The sequence below is a fragment of the Camelus dromedarius genome, chromosome 10 (assembly GCF_036321535.1).
Source record: "Camelus dromedarius isolate mCamDro1 chromosome 10, mCamDro1.pat, whole genome shotgun sequence".
NCBI lineage: Eukaryota > Metazoa > Chordata > Mammalia > Artiodactyla > Camelidae > Camelus > Camelus dromedarius.
The window spans coordinates 71,086,401-71,106,571 of record NC_087445.1 but is presented as its reverse complement, the minus strand read 5'-3'; the positions used below and the strand labels follow the sequence as shown (position 1 = coordinate 71,106,571).

Genomic DNA, 20,171 nt, shown 5'->3' with positions numbered 1-20,171 from the left:
GACTCAACCCGCACAAAGCAATCACAGATCTTAAAACTGGGGCTTTCCTACTGAGGAAAAGATGCACACACACTGGGGATATTCCTGTTTACTTGGAAAGCAGGTGTCAGAGCAAACTGACACACTGGGCATTCTGGCTTCATACCCAGTGATCTTTCTGTAATAGCAGGCTGCTCTCTCTGTTCCACAAGCACACTAGCTATACTGACAAAACTAGGTTCCATGAACCTCTTAGCCCCCTAACATCATGATGAAGCCCCCTAAGATCAACTCGTGTATTGCTAGCAGACCATGAGAGGCACTGCCTTTTCTCAGCTGGCCACCATCACCAAACACCAGAGCTGTGCACTAAGTCAGGTCTTAGCTCCTCTTCGCCACAGTCACACTGGAGATTCAACAGAAGACCCTGAAGCTGAGGTTTTCATCAGAGATAAATGCTTCTTAATGGCCTATGAGCAACATCACAGGACCTGAGGTAGCTGTTGGGAAACCACAACAAACAAATGGATGTCCATGGGTTTTGCTGGTGGGGAATCAGGACATCTGAGTATGAGGCCCTGGCAAGATCCTCACCCTCACTGGAAAGTGGGAAGAGTGAACTCTAACCTTCAAAACAGACTGACACTACATCCGACGAGCACAAAGCCCACAGCAGTGCTCACTGCAAAAGAGCCCTGTAGCAAGCAAACCAAGAGGTAAAACGGAGAGACAGACTATCTGAAGCAACCAGCCTCTTTTGAGAACAGCAAAGTAATGCTACACATAAACCAGCAAGTAACTTCTAATCTTATCAAAAAGCTTCCCCGAAAGAACAAATTCTAATCTTAGTTATCGACCAATCAGCACATGCATCGATCCTATACTTTAGCCATTTACAAGAAGACCACGGTTTCCTGGTCCCTAGAAAGAAACCAGACCTTAAATCCATCACTCCAAATTGAAATCAACTTCTCAAATTCAATTATCAGGAAATTAAAATAACTGAAACCAAGAGAAACTTATTACAAGTACCTTTTGTCAGTGAATCACTGTCTCCCTATCTCACCTGTGACTCCTCAGCACCCACACCTGGAGGCAGTCGGGCTGTGAGGACAGGCGCGTGAGGAGCCCTCAGCGGTTCCCATAGCTACATTTTCAGCAACCTGTCTACTCTCTGTGCTTCCATTTTCTCCTCAGCACACCAAAGCCCGCCCCACCTACCCTGCAGAATCAACATGAGGCTGAAAAAACAGGTGTCAAGAGACTTTGTAAAGTATCGAGATATTTTATAATGACGGGACCTCAGATCCAGCAACCTTCTCATTTTATAGATTCAAATCAGTCACTGGGCACTCACCCTTTATTTCATTTATCCATTGATCAAACATTTATTAAGTGCCAGATGCCATGCCAGGCACTGAAGACGGGCAGTGAGCAAAGCAGCCACTGTCCACGATAGGCTGGGGCTGTGAACACTGCACTGGGCAGATGGGCGTAACCACAGTTACACTGAAGAGCATATCTGTAAACCCCAAGGGTCACGCAAACAATTGGTCTTTTTTCTAAAAGAAACCAGAAGCCACTGAAGGGTTTTAAGCAGAGGGAATGGCATATGCAGTTCATTCTGGTTGCCTTGCACTAGCCCTGGGCAAGGCCCTGAATATGGTGGAAAGAACAAACGCAGACTCTGACTGCCGAATCCAGGTGGAGGGGAGTCGCAGGAAGCCGTGGTTGGTCACCCAGTGTTATGACATGTACAGCAGGGGGTTGTGGAGCCCAGTAGGGCAACAATTCTTAAATGCTAGTGGACTGAAAGTGCTGGAGATAGGGTGTCTAGAGAGAAAAAACAAAACACAGCAACAAAAAGGGCACAAAATAAGAAGTATCTTTCAATAGTGAAAGTCACTAATTCTACATAATAAAATTTATTGCCACAAAAAGAGACATAGCAAATTCTCCTGGACTTATTAACTTGTTTTCCATAAATATTTAATTACTCAGAAATGTATCAAAAGCACAGATTTCCCTTGACCTACTTATCAAGCTTATACAAGAGTGGGTGAGAATTATTATATCCAATAAATACAAATTTAATTACATTCATTACTCTTTCTTTTGTCTCTAATAAGATGATTTTCAAAGAAACCTTTGACTATTGAGGCCAAACATTTACATTTTCTTCTGATTACTCAAATAACTGCCTTAACCTTAAAATAAAATCTGATAATAAAAAATATTTAAATCCTAAACAGGGAAAGTATAATGTCATATTACTTCATATAAAGACCCATTATTTACATGGAATCAGACAACAATGAAATAGAAAGAACCTGGAAAACTAGCCTTCAGATCCTGGACGGGTCTGAGGCAGGGCACACCCTCGGGGTGCCTCTCCCTCCCCATCACCAGTACCTGCTGCTTTTGTGGGAGTTAAGGCTCACAGGTGCAGTCCCCATGCAGGCCAAGCTCTGCCTACTGCCCTGCATGCTTCGGCTAGCCCCCAGCACCAAGGACATCTGAGTTTTAACACGTTCCTTGTGCAATAACTCACATAAGTTCCAACCTTCTTAATGTGTGTTAAGAGAACATTATTCCAGCTCACGCTGACTGGGCCCTCATGGTGTGCAAGCACTATGCTAAGCCCCATTCCTCATCATCTCCTTGAAGTCCTGTAAGAAGCAAATGGAGGTAAGTACTATACATTCCAGTACTGATGAGGAAAACAGAGAAGTGGTCACCCGCCCGAAGCCAAAGGGCTTGTGAGTGGTGGAGTCAGGATACAAACCTGCATCAGCCCGACTCCAGAGTCCACTGTAAGTGCAGTCCTATCTGCCTCTCTGGTGCTCAGGAGATAAATCTCGTTCAAGGAATACAAAGCTCTGGATTTGAAAGCTCTGCAGAAAAACTAGGGAAGGATGTGCCTCCCCAGGTCTTCCTGGTCTCTGCTTCTCTCAGTAAGTGCAGGTGGGATAAGCCTGACTCATGTCTCCCTTTGGGGAAAAGTCATGGAATTGTTCAGTGCCGGTGATCAAAGAAGGCACTCAGGAGTGCCCGGCTAGAACCCACCTTAAGAAAAGCGTGTGCAAAAAAAGGGGAGAAAACATTTGTGGACCTGTAAGGAATGTCCCAAGGACTTTCTGAGCACTTTGTGACTTCAGAGCTGGTTTCTCAGACACCTTGGCCATCACCTTCACCACCACACTAGAACCTGGAGAAAAAGCCAAACACATACTTCCCAGTGCTCCCCCAGCACCAAAGATAATTAAGCACCAAGCATGTTGTGAGCATCAGCTTCCCATCAGGCACTCTGCTCAACAGTCCATGGCGTTATTTCACTGAATCTTCAACAACAGCCCCCAGTTAGCTAACACTACAATCCTCATTTTATAAAGCAGGTAACTGAGACTCTGAGGGGGAAGACACTTGCCTAAGGTCACAAAGGTGTGTGTGGAAGAGCCAGGATTAGAGCCTAGGTCTGCCTGGCTCCAGAGCCTGAATCTGCCTGGCTGCTTCCCTCGAGGTCTTCTGTCACCGCCAATCCCCTACTGGCCACATTCTGCTTGTGTATGACTCCTCCGCTGACCGTCAGCTCCCCAAGGGCAGGATGGAACTCCTTCATCTCCATGTGTCCAGCACCCAGCAAAGGGTTTAGCCCAAAGCAGGGGCACAGCAAGGCTGGTGGGTGAAAGTCCACGTGAAGGAGGTGAAACCTCCTCTCCTTGTAAGAAAGTGGCCCCAGAAATGCCCCAGGATGTCCCCCACAGAAGCCAATCCAACCAACTCTCCCCCATCCTTGGTCAGAATCTACAGAACACCTACTCAGCTCCCTGGGGCCAAGGTCACCTCCAAGGAATGGTCGGCAGCCACATTTCTGAGGAAGGGAGAAGTGGGCTTCAGCAGGCATGAGCAGTTCATTTTCAGACTGGCCCTTCTTTCTCTTCCCCATCTTGTCCTGGAGCATCTGGAGCAAACACTTCTTCCCTCTCTCATCCCTAAGACTTTGTAGGACAAGTATCACCAGCCAGACCCAAAGCCTACAGCTTGTACATGGCACAGCACACGCGTGTCTCAGCCAGCAACTCAGATACTTGGGGAATGAAGTAACAGAGTCCAGAGTCTGGGTTTCACCAAAGACCTGAGTTTGCCAACGTTTGTCAGCATGACTTGTCTGAGCAGTGGCGCATCACAATGTCTACCAAGAACCTACCCTGGAGACTCAGAAGCAAAGAAAGTAGGAGACTTTCCCTGTGCAGGGAAGAGACACAGGCATAGAATAATGCATGCAATAGCAAGGTGCATGCTCCGATCAAGGTACGCACATGACGAAAGACAAGGGAGCACAGATGGGAGTGGTCACTTGTAGAAGAATTGAGTAGGTTTCACAAAGGAGGAAAAAGCTGAACTGGGAGGCCGTTCCCAAATCACTGAGGGAGAAGTTGTTTCCTGCCTCCATAACATCCATACTGTTCACCTCCCCACCACTGGGCTCTGTTCTGTAATCAGCAACTTGTGTGCCTGTCCCCCCACACACCACGTGAGCATCTCGAGGGCAAGGACTTTGGGTATTCTCCATGGCTCACCCTCAAATGCCCAGTAAATATCTGCTAACAAATGATTTTTAAAAGTCTACTTTAGAGTATTAATAACAAAGAAGCTACCCCTTCTTGAGCGTCTACCATGACCTATTACTGCAAGTACTTTGCATACACGATCTCATTTCTTCTACACAAAAACCCCAAAAGGCAGATCCTATTATCACCATCCATTTTACAGATAAGGAAACTGAAACTCAGAAAGATTAGGTAAATTGCCCCAAGTCATACGCTAGTGACAGAGGTGGACTTTGAATCATGAGCTGAATGGAAAATCAGTTTTCAATTCCTAGTGAACAAATCCCTTTTCCTTTCTCCTTCTGTGTGTGCCTTGCATCCAGATACACGGAGTGCCCTTTAGTCTATTGTTAACTGGAACCAAAGCCACTTCTTCCCTAGACGAAAACAAGGACTGTCTCTTGTTAGTCTTCCAAAAACAATGACCACTAACCATTACTGAGTAAACATGATGGCGGCGGAGGGTCGGGTGTGGAGTAGAAATACAAAATTGTGCTTAAAATATCAGTCAAAAACATTTATTAAGGAGGAATTACATGTATCAATTGGAACGTTTTCCACTTTTGGAACAATTTCCAAAATAGATCAAGTAGATAAATGCAGCAGCAAGAGTATGTATAGAACGTTATTCTTTGTGTAAGAGAAAAAATAAATGAGAATATGGCAATAGCGGTTGCCACTAGGGAGAAGACTGGGAACTGGCAGATTGAGGTAAGAAAGACACTTTACAATTTGTCCCCCTTGAACCACTTGCCTTTAAAAAAAAATCCATGTGTGACTTTTTTTTTACTTCTTAAAAAAGTAAGACAAAAACACCATTTAAATAAACCACTTATTGCCAGGCCTTTCCCAAATGCTCACATACATATATAATTGCAACCAGGAAAAAAAATCTTATGTTTATGAAAAACAGGGTGAACTTAATTTGTGGTGAAACAGGACTGTGAAACTACTTTTGTCTTTCATGCTGAGGTTCACTAATTTTACAATAAAGTTGTTGCAACATTTTTTTTCTGCAATAAATAAAATGCACTTTGAAGGTACAGATACAACAAATATATAAGCAGCAGGGACAATTTGCCACATCTTCTTCGAAAGTCCTTCATCTGTCCCTTGGACAAATATTTAATGAGGATCTACTAAGTGCGAGGCAAAGTGCTCAACAGGTATTTTTAAAAGAACTAAACAACAGGTCATTAGTTTCCTCCCTCCTGCCTTTCAGGAAAACATGACAGCATGCTGTTCAGAATGTCAGTGTCATTGATCATTCCTCATGCTCACATATTCTAACTCCATCCTCACTCAGTGAAGGCCTGGAGAGGGGAAGAGCTCTGACCAAGGTTACATAAGAAGTGAAGGCCTCAAAATTACCAACCCTGCTCTCCTTATATGCGACACGTTGTTTCACTGTGTTGAAAGACAGGTTGGCAAGGTGTGGCAGAGACAGACCCTTACACTGAGTGCCTAATATGTCAGGTGCTTTCACGTATCTTTTCACATTTATACTTCATAACAACCTGTCAAGGTGGGCATGATTATCATTGTTTTACTAATAAGGAGGCCAAAGCTCTGAGAAGCTAAGAAACTGGTGTATGAGGCTTCAGATGCAGATCTGTCTGACTTTCAAGCCAGAACTCACCCTCCATGCTGAAAAGGAAAATCAATTTTAAAAGGTAGACTGAAGCCATATCAAGAGCCCTGGATGCAATATTTTCCATTAATGAAGCTTCTCTCTCAACCCTGGATGTTGTCACTCCAATTACGCCAATCAAAGAGCCAATCCCCTCATTATCCAACACATTTTCTAGCTCTTGTGTGCCAAATCTGGGCTTTCCTTTTAACCCACAGAGTATGATGCTTACTCAGAGTCCAGCAATCTCTGAGAGCTATTTACATAATTTCTGCCCAGACATAATGGGACAACTCACACAAGCACAGGCCCCAGTAAGGACCCATCCCTGAGATGCCATCTCCATGATGCCACTGGGTCACCACCACACCAAGTGGTAGTGAGAGAGGCCAGCATCACAGTGGTTGGCCCTCAAAAGTCCTATAGCTTCTAAAGTAAAGAAAAATGCAGGCCAGCACAGGAGAAGCCTCCTCATGCCTTCTCTTTCATCCATGCAACACAGGTAGAAGGAATGACAGTTCAGACTGGTCACACTGCTAGTGACCAGAGGTACTGCACAACGCAAGATCTCACATGTGGAAATGGGACACTTCCAAAGCAAGGTCACACACATGGGCATGGGACACTCTTCCAAATAGGAGGGAGTCCCATCATCTCACTTTCTTCTCTCTGCCCCGCAGGAACGTAATGAAATCTGGTATTCCCCTCTTTTTGGTGTCTTCCTTCTGGAACATGGTAAAATCAATGTTCATACTTGGATGGGGAGGGGAAATTCCATAAGCTCAAGTCTAAGTCTCATGCTCCAGTTCAGAGTCCTTACTGGGGTTGGGGTCTAAAGGTCAGCAATTAAATGTTCCTGTGCTTTTCATCTGCCTTTGCTCCCTACCACAGCTCCCGCTGGCCTCACTGGGAGGAGCAGTCACCATCCGAGACAGGAATGAGTCCCACCACAAACCTCATCCCAAACTCAAACAACAAAATGGTCTAATGATCAGAAATCCCCTCTTTTTTAGACCCTCAGTCTCCAAGTGCAAGCTGCCCACGGGAACAGAAGCAGCAGACCCAGAACTTTACCTAAGGATATAAACAGTAAGCACTGTTCCATCCTAGCCTCGCAAGGCAGGTATCATGATGCTCACTTCACAAAGAAACAAAGCTCAGACAGGTGAAAGACTCTCCCAGGTAACACAGAGGCAAAAGCTTCTGAACCGTCATTCCTCTTCTTCCCCTCACCAGGCTGCCTTTTCAGTCTTTTGGAGACCACCACTGTTAAGATTTGCCACAGCATCTGGTACCAGAGGCCAGCAAGCCAGAGCCCTTCCAGCTTCACACTAACTACTCCTCAGGTACACACATTTCTCAACAGCTGATGGAATGAAGGCCAACCGCCTTCCAGTCTAGGCATGCCCCCTGCAACAGGACAAGCCTCTGAGACTGAAAAACGGTACGCCCCACTTAAGGGCACGGCGTGGTACGAGAAGTCCACGGCCTAGTAACCAGGACAGCTGAGACCCAAGTCCGACTCAGCAGAGACACACGCAGGCCTAGCCAGCCCTTCGGGCCCAGCCGCAACCCTCGAAGCCTCCAGAATCCTCAGAGAGCCCAAAGCTCCTGCTCCCACTCAAACACCCTGGACAGCGGAGAGGGTGGCTATCTCTTCTCCAGCGACCACTCACCCTCGGCTCGCTTCTCACCTGGGCCCCGCTTCCGGACCTGCAGCCACTCAGGGCCCCGCCCCCCGCCCCTGCAGGTCTCCCTAGTCCCGCCCTTTGCACCTGTGGTTTCCTCAGGCCCGGCCTCTCCAGCGGCTTTGGCTTCATCTCGCAGCCCCCTCCCCCTGGCAAACCTGAGGTCCCACCAGGCTCCGCCCCCTCGCACCTGCAGCCCCCTCGGCCCCTCCCAACTGCCTCCTCCCGCCCCGCCCCCTGCACCTGCGGCCTTTCCCTATCTCCACCCCCACACCCGCTGTTCTCCATACCAAAACCCCCACCCCCACCACGCACCTAAAGCCCCCGGCCAGGCCCCCATGCTAGCAGACCTACTGGACACAACCCCCGTCCCCCCGGCCCCGGCCCCGCCTCCCGTCCCCCGCCCCCCGCCCCAAGGCCCCTCCCCGGCCCAGCGGCCCCTCGGGGTCCCGCCTCCCGCACCTGCAGCTCTCTCCGGCCCGGCCCTCACGGCCCCGCCCCGCCCCGCCCCGCCGGCCTCTCCTCTCACCGCCTGCTCTCGTTGCCGCCGCAGTCCCGGCCGGTCACCTTGACGCGGGCCGCAGTGGCTGCCGCCGCCTCCTCATGGCCCTGGGAGCGGCCCAGGCGGCAGCGGCGCCTTCGCTTGGAGGCCAGGGCCGGGCCGAGCCGGGCCAGGGCCAGGCCGGGCGCAGCTGGAGCGCGGGCCGACGGGGGAGCGAAGCCGGTGCCCAGCCGCAGTAGGAACCGTCCGCTCCTGGATCTGAGCGGCGGGCCACCTAGCCAATCGGCGCGCGGCGCCTTACCAGCCCGCCCAACCAGCTCGTCGCAGAGGCGGAGACACGCAAATAGACCGGCTGGGCGCGCTAGTGCGCAGCCGCTGCAGACCAGGTCCTCCCTGTCCTCGGCCTCCACTGTAGCCCTCAGACGCCCTCTCCGCCTGCAAGGATGCTCGGCTGCTTGCACACCCACCTCAGCGCCCTGCCACGCCCATCTCCTTCCTAGAAATGGCAGCGCATCTTATTCCCTATACATCCTTTCAGGCCTCAATTTCCCCTCGAAACCTCCACCTGGGATTTATTCGTTTTCAACAAAAAATGGTTTTGTAAGAAACATCACCTTAATGCCCATTCTTTACAACTCGGAGGTAGGCACAGAACATAGAACGTCAGAGCCAGAAGAAACCTCAGAGAGCCTTGGGTCCAAACCGTTTCTTTTACAGCCGGGCAAAATTAAGCCCCTCAAGGGGAAGGGACTTGCCCAAGACCACAGCAGTGCAAAGCAGGGAAATGAGGTTGTCTCTTGTCTCTCTGCTCCCAGATCCTTTACTCTGTGCCACGCACGATGAGGTGAGCAGAAAGGTTAAGTCATTTGATTAAAGTCGCAGAGACAGTAAGTTGCAAAGACAGTCGAAAGCAGTTCTGTGAGGCCCTGGAAGAACCACAGAAAATCTCTGTTCTGCCTCCCACAGAAAGGAGGCCCTATGTCCTGCCTTACTCTGAATGATTCTTGGACACACTAGACAAGTGGAACGTCATTTTGACAATCTTCAAATTCATTTTGCAGTAACATCAGAGTACAGAAAGATTTGGTTGCTGTGTTTCCCAAAGCTTACGAAAGAAGAGAAAAACAAACAAAAAGAAATTTAAAAAAAATTTTAATGGTCAGGGATGTTTAAAGTTATCAATACATCCATTAACTACGTTTTAACTTTAAATAAATAAATAAAATCAACGGTTCTTTCTTAAAAAAGAAATAGAGTCCATGAAAATAAACCATTTCTCATTCTTCCAGTATCTCTGAAGGAAATTTCCGCCATGTTGCATTAAGAAAAGAATAATCATCAAAGATGATACTTTGCTATTTTACTTGAAGAGAACAAAAGACACTGTGATGCAATGGTTCCTTCTGCTCAGACCCTCTGGATTCAGAAATTCACAGGGTGGGGATTGAGTGCAAAAGTTGGGGACTTTTGACTGCCAGAGTCCAAACTCTGATTGTGCCACCAGCAAGCTGTGTGCACTTAAGCAAGTTACTTAACATCTCTATGCCTCACTTTCTTTACTGAAAAATGAGTATGCTGAAAATAGCGCCCTCTTTAGAAAGGCTGCTGGATTAGATGAGACGACATATGGAGGAAGGCCTGATACCTAACAGGAGCTCAGTAAACATTAGCTATTGTTATTTCTATCTTTGTGATGTAGGGCAAGCATGGAGGTTCAGCACAGTGCTTGTAATATAAGCTTGCTAAATGCCATGTCTTATTTTCAGTATGCTCATGCATAGATTCAAAGTTCTCCTCAATGAATATAAATTCTTCTATAAGACATCAAAAAGTTATTTTAAACCCAATTTTAAAATGGGAAAATGATCTCAAAAATGTTACTGGTTGCCCTAAAGTTTACAATATACATCTTTAATTAATCAGAGTCTATCTTCAAATAATATTATGTCATTTCTCATGCAATGTAAGGACCTTATTACCCCGAAGAAACATGTACTGATGGAAGGAAGCGGCTCCTGTTCTGTTCTCAGGGCTGAAGGGACAAAGGAATGTTTAGGTTCTGATCACCAATTCCACTGTTTGGGAGTGTTACTGAATCAGTCTCAACTGGACCTGTACCAGGGTCCTATCCCAGGACAAGACACCTTGGCCAGAGAGGTTCTTTTTCTGCTCTGATTCACAAGCTTATAACAAAACCGATGCTAAGTCTGGAACAGCACAAGCTTTATTCAATGGCCAGAGAATGGAGAACCAGGAACCTAGTTTGCAAATCAACTTCTCAACTCAATTTGGGCAGAGATACCATATATATAAGAAAGTTGAGGTAAAAAGAAGGGAATTGGAAAGAGTGGGAGGACTAGTCATGACTTATCTGAGAACAGGGGTATGGCTTGGAACTGATGCAACACTCCTTTTCAGTCCTTGTATGGGCTTTTCTGATTGTTGTATGGCAGTCATCAACTGTCATGCGCTGGTGGGTGTGCCTTTTAGCTGATGCATTACCATGAGCATATAATGAGGCTCAGAATCTACTGGAAGTCAAATGTTGGGCCTGCTTGGTTCTAACCAGTTCTTATTTTCCTTTTTGCAGCTTTCTCCTGAAACTTAGATAAGAGCAATTGTTTTCCATTTGAGCAAGGGGCAGGGGTATGATTCTGGGGCAACAGCCTAGGTAGTAGGAGGGGGCATGGTTTTCTCCACACCAACCAGCAACTCTTCACCATCATCTGGGTATGTTGTACAATCCAGCTCAATTCTGATACCATCTATCTGGAGATAGCTTCAAATTCCAAAGGCTAAGGGCTCAGTCCCACAAGAATGCCCCGACTTCAGCCACCAATCACAAATCCAGGTTGTTTCCTGATCCTGACTAACTGGCTATAAATCAGAGGTCCCCACAAACCCCTCTTCAGGTTTTTTTTTTCTGTGTATATATATGTATTTTTATGGAAGTATAGTCAGTTTACAAGGTTGTATCAATTTTTGGTGTACAGCACAATGCTTCAATCATACATGAACATACATACATTCATTTTCATATTGTTTTCACCATAAGTTACTATAAGATATTGAATATAGTTCCCTGTGCTATACAGTATGAACTTGTTGTTTATCTATTTTATATATATTAGTTAGCATCTGCAAATCTTGAACTCCCAATTTACCCCGTCCCACCCGCTTTCCCCACTGGTCACAATGTTTGTTTTCTATGTCTGTGAATCTGTTTCTGTTCTATAGATAATTTCGTTTGTCTTTTTTTTTTTTTTTTAGATTCCACATATAAGTGATATCATATGGTATTTTTCTTTCTTTTTCTGTCTTACTTCACTTAAAATGACAGTCTCCAGGTCCATCCATGTTGCTGCAAATGGCATTATTTTATTCTTTTTTATGGCTGAGTAGTACTCCATTGTGTATGTGTATATATATATACACCACAACTTCTTTATCCAGTCATCTGTTGATGGACATTTAGGTTGTTTCCATCTTTAGGTTTGATTAATTTGCTAGAGCAGCTCACAAGAACACAAGAAACTGGTTAACTCACTAGATTACCAGTTTATTACAAAAGATATTATAGGATAGGAATCAATAGCCAGATGAAGAGATACACAGGGCAGGGACCTGCACAGTGGAACTTCTGTCTCCCAGAGTTTGGGGCCTGGTATGGAGGCACATGAAGTATTCTAGTTCACCAACCTGGAAGCCCTCTGAACCCCATCTTTCTGGGTTTTTATGAAGGCCTCATTGCATCAGCACAATTGATTAAATCATTGGCCATTGGTGATTGGTTCAGCTTCTAGCCCTTCTTTCCTCCCCAGAGGTCATAGGGGTGGGATTAAAAGTTCCAACCCTCTACTCATTGGTTCCCCTGGCAACCAGCCTTGCCCCCCCCATCTTTGGGGGATTCCCAAAAGTCACCTCATTAACATAGTTGTGGTTGAAAGGGGCTTGTTATGAATAATAAGATACCCATTTCACCTTTATGGCTCTGAAGCACTTTTTTTCTAGGAACTAAGGACAAGATATCAAATATTTTAACAAAAGACGTTACCATTGCTTAGAAACTTCTAAGGGTTTAGGAAGCTGTAAGGCAGGAGCCATAGATGAAGACCAACTATATATCACAATATCACAGAAGATTCTGTAATATCAGAACCTAAAAGTTCAGAAAAAAGTCCAAGGAAGCTGATCCACAGAATCATGAGAAAATGAACTGGCTATTGTTTTAAGGCACTAAGTTTTGGGATGGTTTGTTATGTAGCAATAGATAACTAATACAAATAAATATCTTCACACTCTGGGAGCATTCTGAGAGGTCGACCCACGTATCTCTTCCCAAAGGCCTCTTGTGACCCTCTTCCAATCCTTTTCTTTCCAAATCCCTGACCATCTACCCAAACCACTAGCCACTGCCCATGAATCCTATGCACACCTGCACTTCTGGTCATCTCTCAGTCCACACAAAGTGGACAACCAAATGCATTGTCCACTGGGAGGATTTTTCTCTACTCCATCTTTTAGAAATAGTCTTGCATGGGGCTGAGATCTTTCACCAGTCCATTTCTACTAGGTGGCAGCACAGGTGGAGATTGAGGCTCTAAGTTTAGATTGAGGCAGAGGAAACCATACAGCAGAAGCAGATGTTATGGGTATGTAGTCCCCTATTCATACAATGTACAAACAGTGCCTTCTGGACATTTTGAAATTTGATGTCTTATAAACCATTTCTCCTTGATGGTGGATTGCTGCTGTCCATACCCAACCTTACGGCTTGGTGGACCAGATAATACCCAGTCCTTCATGAGCAGCTCAGTCACATGGTGACTCAGTGCTCCAGTATTAGGAAATGGTGGTGTTAAAAAACAAAACAAAACAAACAAACAAACAAACAAAAAACCTTAGTGGATAGTACCAACCTCACAAAGTCATTCTGAGGACTCAAGGAAATAATGCATGAATGGTGCTTAATATATTGTCCGGCACCTAGTAAACGTTTAATAAATGGCAACCATTTATTGTACCATCATTGACTGGTACATCCAGTAGTAGTAATGGCTTACTACATAGGTCTGTTGAAAATTAGTGTGCTAAGCATGTCACATTTTAGCATACTGCTCATGTCTCATTGAAATATAATATAGTGGCATTCTAATTCTAGACATCAGTCTTTACACTGAGTGACTGTTCAGTCAGTGGTAGCTTCAGACCCACTTTCCCCGTGTTCCAAAGTCAGGTTTCTAGGTGGAGCAGGCTGAGGGCTGGCCCCAGACCCTGGTGAAGTCCCCAAGGCTATCTACCCTGGAAGCCAACTGGTTGACCTTTCCTGGATACAAACCTCACTCTCCAGCAGTGTTCTCTATGAAAAAGCCTTTCCAACCTAGGCATTTCTATAGTAGACACTCCATTTAAGTATTCATTGAGTTGAGTTATACTGCCTCCCTATGGCCACAGGGTAAAATCCAAATTTCTTAGCTTGAAATAAAATATACCTGAACATCTGGCTCCAACTACCCTACCCACCCTCATCGCCTAATTGCTAGCATTCATGAAGCATTTACTATATTTCATCTCATTAAATACATGATCTTGTTCAATAAATACAGAGATCTAGGGGTATTAAATACAGAGGTCATTATGTTCATGTTATTATGTAATGTAATATCACATGCTGTATATATTATACATGTATACTTTAACCTAAGTAGTCTCACACAACATACGCTCTTTTGTAGGTTGCTTTCTCCCACTCAGTAACAGGTTGTGGGTATTTCTGCATGCCGTAAAGGTTTTACATCTTTATATCATCATTTTGTTTTATTTCATTTTACTTTTTATATCATCATTTTAAATGGTTCCCTTAATAGCATTGTAGGACTGTATCAGATTTACTGATGGATATTATAAGGGCTTAAAACTTGTCAATATTATAATCAAAACTGGGATGAATAAATTTGTATGCCTTTTGTTATTTGTTAGACTATCTTTTTAGGTTAAATTCATGAATATAGTACCACTGTATCAAAGGGAATATGCATTTTTAAAATTCTGAAACGTGGTACCAGTCTACCTTCTACAGATATTCTATCCTTATATTCTCAATATCAGAGTGTGAGTATCCAATTTCTCCCCACCCTCATCAATGCTAGGTACTGCCAACCAAATAAATAGAAAAATGGTTTTTCTAATAATTGCTTTGATTGCTTTCTGCAGCGATAAAGTATCTTTCTCATGTACTTATTAGCCTTGAATATTTCCTCTGGAGATTGATTACTTCTTTTTTTAGCCATTGAAATTTTTTTTTAACCATTTTTCTTTTTAATTGAAGTATGGTTCATTTACACTGTTGTATTAGTTTCAGGTGTACAGCAAAGTGATTCAGTTACATATATACATCTATCTATTCTTTTTCAGATTCTTTTCCACTATAGGTTATTACAAGATACTGAATGTGGTTCCCTGTGCTATATAGCAGGTCCTTGTTGTTTACCTATTTTATATATAGCAGTGTGTATATGTTAATCCCAAACTCCTAATTTATCCCTCCCCAACCCCTACTTTTGGGGATTTATTCTTTAAGTCCTTTCCCTTTTTAAAATTGAACTATTCATCTTTTTCTTATGCATTTTAAAAAGCTCCTGTTCTATCTGTTGCAAAAGTTTTTTTCTAAACTTATATTGAGTTTTTTTTATTTTGTTGTTTTTCTTTTACTAAACGTATTTTACGTTGTATATAGTCAAACCTATTTTCCCCCTTAGGATTTTTTCTTTTTGGTCTTCTCCTTTAAAAGATCTTCCCCACTGCAAAAGCAAATAAGCCAGCACCTCCTTTTTTTTTTTACTAGTTCTTTCATGGTTTCATTTTTCTACAATTAACTATTTAATTTATGTGAATTTTGCTTCATGCTCTTGCCCCCTCTTTGCTTTGTTGGCCTCTTCCCTCAGAATGGGTCTCTCCTGGTCCTTCTCTCTCCAGCAGGATATAAGTTCTCAAGGGAACTCAAAACTAGTCACAGGCAGTTTTAGCCCTAAAACTGAGGTCTCTACTTACAGGATGTGTCCACTGGCCCCAGCCAGTGAATGCAATTTATATCTAATGCAAAACTAGCAGCATTTCAATGCTTTTCCACAGTGCACCAGGGCTGGCAAAGGCTCGTGCCAATGTAATCCTCCTCAGACACAGTAGGAGGGAGTGGTGTCCTGAAATTACTCAGGTCAGGCCACCTGAGTTCTGCCATGTAAAGCCCGAGAGAGTGGTCATCTCAGTGCCCAGGACAAATCCCATTTGCACAATACCCTGTCCTTGGTCCTCTGCCCTCTAGAGTTCTCAGGGTTACCAGGCCCTGTCGCTGGCTCTCTGGGGGGAATCAGTGAGACTGGAAGCCTCAGCTGTCCACACTGAGCCCCCAGGAAGGATGCCACCCAGTCCTTTCCATCTGGGCTTAGACCATTATATCCAGATAGCACCTGACACTTTATAAAGGGAAACATTTCACAAGTAAAATTGTAGGTAGAGAAGGGCTGGGCTGACCTTCAGGGTGGAAGTCTCTAGTCCTCACAAAGCCTGCATCTGGCCAGCCCCTGACTGCAGTTGGAAGTTAGTTACTGAACACCTGTAGCATTCCTGTTTTGCCACCAGCCTGGCCAGGGACCAGCGGGCAGGAAGAGGTGAGAGAGACCCTGGTAGGGGATGCAGTCGTGTTGAAATGGCAAAGAGGAAGGGTTTGAAGCCAGCCACTGGCCCCCGTGCCTTCTCTCTGCAAGGATGATACACGCAGGATAGGAATCCCCTTACCTGGCTGAGTCAGAGCCAGCTCCTGTGAGGTTCAGAAAACCTGAGCACCCAGGAGAATCCATGATCACAGGGAGAGGAAGCTCTCAAATGGGTTGATGTAAGGCCTCCAAGGAAATTCAGATGCAAAAGTCCAGTCTCAGAGCCCAGATCTCCAAAATTAAAGGTGGCTTTTGATTCTCGAGTTAATATTTGGAGAAATAAAGGGAGATGGCGAAGGAGGCGAGGGGTAAACAAACAAAAAAAAACAACAGAAAATAGCTCCAGGGACCCAGATGTGTGATGAATGGAACGTCTGGCAGAGACAAGCTAGTTAAAATAACAGTCACACAAAAGCAGTTTTTTTGCCAAAGATGTGTTCTTCCAAGTTATGGATTCCACCACCTCAGTTCCAACAAAATTCTGTTGGAAACATGTGTCATAATAATGTTTGTTAAAGCCCCAAAGTGGAGGGAGAGGCAGATAGAAAAAGGAAGGATGTCTCCGTGGCCTAGACTCTAGAGAAAATAGCCCAGTGTCACATTCAGCCTAGAGAATTCTGACTCCCTCCAGCCAAAGACAGGGCTGGAGGGAGTCAGAATGGTGTCCTTGAGTATTTAAAGCACATCGTGGTCCTGTACAATAGAACAGAGAGCCAAGGGTCCAACTCCAGGGAGGCAGGTTTGGGGCTCAAGGTAAGGAAGGACTTTATATCATGGAAGGCTGTCAAAGCAGAGTCTCTTGGGAGGCAGCCAGATTTCACAAGCAAGTAGAAACTGGAGATTATTCACATGGACCAGTGTAGAAGTCCAAGGACTGGGAGGCAGGGAGGAGATGGCTTAGGAGGGTCCTGCCCAGTCTTATGAGAGCACAGGGTCTTTCCCTTCCATGCTGAGCACTCTGGGGAAGGGGGTGGAATTCAAAATGATTTATCCTCTGCTTTGCACATTTTACAGAACACACACACACCCCTACGGTACCTGAAGGTGGTGCAAGCAAACTTGCAGGATCTATTCTAGCTCAGAGGCCTGGGCTACGCATGGCCCCTGCTAGGGGCAGGGGAGCCCAAGGAAGGACAACAGGGCAAATCTTGTGTCACGATTCTTGGACACAAAGAATAATGCCCAAGGGTTGATCAGAGTGCCATAGCTGAGGCCAAAAGGGATGAAGACATGTTCTGAGTGACAGGACCTCACTGCCTCCGCAGCAAAGCCGAGGCCAGCTTGTCTGCCTTGCCTGAGGGGTGACAAGACCAGCAGCAACACCGAGCTGGGGGATGTGGCTAGACTAGCCCCTAGAGGCCCAGCCACACTGATTAGACCCAAGCTCCATTAAGGCAGAGGCCGGAACAAGAGAAGCCCTAGTGAGACCTTTGAAAGATGAAGGGCAGGGCACCTGTTTGCATCTCAGAGTTGGAAAGAGAGGCAGCTCTGGCCCTGCAGACTCAGGCAGGTTGCCCAGTGGGTGACTGCATTATAATCACTGTTAACATAAACATACACCTCCCCCACTGCCACTCTAGAATAATAGCACATTCTTAACCATTGAAAGCCAGATCAGCAAGCTTTAACGTGCACCTTTCGCCAAGCACAGCACAGCAATCACCCAGTGAGGGCTCCATGGCACTGCCCCAAGCTGAGGTGTTCTGCAACACTGGTTTCCTTCAAGGTGGCCTCTTTCTGCCATTTATTCTATAAGTTCTAAAAGTCTTGAGCCCTGTTTGCTGACAAAAATCATGCAAGCTAGGCCTGCCTTGCAGAGTAAAAGGAAAACATCAGAGATATTTAATTATGAGTCATTGAGGCTTGACGGGTTTTTAAGGAAATGTTCCGGGGATTGGTGGCTGCAGACATTGTAAAGGACATCACAGACATCCCTGAAGCCAGGCGGGCTTGGCCAATGGTATGAGTTATAATTGAAAGAAACCAAAGTGAGCTCAGATCATGACTTCAGGACAAATGAAGAGTCAGCTACTGCCAGTGGCCTTTGCGAGCAACGCAGCTCAATCTCATTGGGGTCTACACTACACTGCCCCAACTCAGTGTATCTGCTTCAGGTGGTGTTCCCATTCCCAGGACTGCACCCTTGGGATTATTCCTGTAACTCTCTGAGGAGAGTCTCACCTCTGATTCTTGACATTGGGCTACTTTTCCAGCCGTAAGAAAAAGCAAATCTATGGAAGCCCCTGCCTCACAACTTATCTGAGGCACAAGAGTCCAATTCCATCATTTTACAGACAAACTGGGGCTAAAGAGGGTGTCAGGCAAAGGTACAGCTAGAAGCCAAACCTCCAGACTCGCAAGTCAATGCACTTTCTCCACTGTGCCCTTAGTACCTGCAGAAACCCCAAGCCCCCAGTTAGCAAGTGAAGCCGGTTCCTACATGGACCCCTTGCACTGTGCAGCGTTGCACTGCCCACTTGACTTTAAGTCTTTGTGAGAACCTGTTTTACAGCAAAGAGCAAGTTGGCTCCATCAGCACAGGAGCCAAGTTTAATCCTGGCTGGCTTCCCAGCCACGCCGCCCTGCTTGACCCTCCCAGAATATCTGCATTTGTTCATTCATTCAATCCTTACCATGCACCTGCTGCTGTGGCGCCAGGTCCTATGCTAAGGATATGCAGGTGAGGGAGACAGTCCAGGATCCCTGCTATCAAGCACGGAGTTTACAGGCTAGAGGGAAAAACATTAATTGAGTAATCTCACTAATCAATATACAATTACCAATTTTGCAGAGCAATGAAGTACACTGAAGGGCAGGAGGAATACAGCTCAATAAAGGTCTCTGTTAAAGGGGCCTGACCTAGCAGGGCTGCTGCAGGGAAGGGCTTCCAACCTGAGGAAGTTCTGGGCTAAAGTCTGGGGAGGAGGATTTAACTGGCCTTGAGGGAGAAGACATGTTACCAAACACAAGTTTGTGCGCCAAACTGAAACATCAGAGTTTGGAACAGAGAAAGGTTTATTGCAGGGCCGAGCATGGAAAACGGGGTAGTTGATGCTCAGAAACCTGACTCCCCAGTAGTTTCAGGGGAGAGGTTTTTATAAGCAATATTTGGGGTGAGGGTTGCAGGATGTGACTTTCTTCTGATTGGTTGGTGGTAACAGGCAGTGTTTCAGGACTCTGGTATCTGAAGTTACCATCCTCCACCAGAGTAAGGGCCTTAGTTCCTGCAGAACTCAACATATATTGTGATGTATATTCCTTGAGAAGGAAGCGGGACCTGCCCCAGCACTGCACTATAGTTTCTTGACTGCTCCTCCTTTATTTCTGTATTCCCTCACTTCCCTGATTAGCAACTGTTTGAATCTGCCCTTTGGTACTCAGGGAAGGTCTATAAGGCTGAAGCCTTTTCTTCTGTACCTACGAAGGCCCCACATGGTCTTGCTTTGTTTCTGATAGTTGGAGACAGCAGACAGGGTGCGTGCACCTCCAAGCTCCACGGTGGGAGTGAACAAGGCACATTCAAGGGTGCCAGGGAGTACTTCTGCAGGGAACTGGGGAAAGGATTCACCAGCAATTCTGGGTGCAGACTGGGGCCCCAACAATCCAGTCTTTGCTACACAAGAGAAAGGTCAGAAATATATCTGCTTCTTTCTCCTCTTTCCAGCACCACAGTGGCACAAGAGCTTCTGATGAAATCCTCACCTTTCAAAAACAGTGGTTACAGACACTATGACACCACGGATGTTTGTGAGAGCCTGTGAAACTCAGGAGGCCAGAAGGGCAAATACAGAGGGAGACCGCAGCACATTTGCTCTAGCAGCATTTTTATTTACAAACAGCAATTTCCATTGACTTTATACCATAAAAAAGCCATTTACAAGCAAGAAACAAGAATTCAGAACAAAATTAAGCAGCACTGAAATATTCATGTCACAAATCTAAAACAAAATGAATACAAGAGTAAAATATCATTTGAATAAATAGTCTTAAATTCATGCTATAAAATAATCCTTAATGGCAAGTTACTAGTTGATATAGCATCCGCTTAGC

General features: G+C 45.4%; 1 protein-coding gene across 9 annotated transcripts in view; it reads right to left on the bottom strand.

Moving 5' to 3' along the window:
* The window catches only part of RALGPS1 (Ral GEF with PH domain and SH3 binding motif 1), a 259,983-nt gene extending 251,350 nt beyond the window's left edge, over positions 1-8,633 (bottom strand). For 5 of the 9 annotated variants that reach the window (XM_064490524.1, XM_064490523.1, XM_064490526.1 and 2 more), the window contains exon 1: positions 8,437-8,633. The gene's annotated coding sequence lies outside the window, so the exon portion shown is untranslated. The remainder of the gene's footprint in view (positions 1-8,436) is intronic. The other 4 variants (XM_064490528.1, XM_064490529.1, XM_064490530.1 and 1 more) reach the window with 2 other exon arrangements.
* Between the last annotated feature and the right edge of the window lie 11,538 nt (positions 8,634-20,171).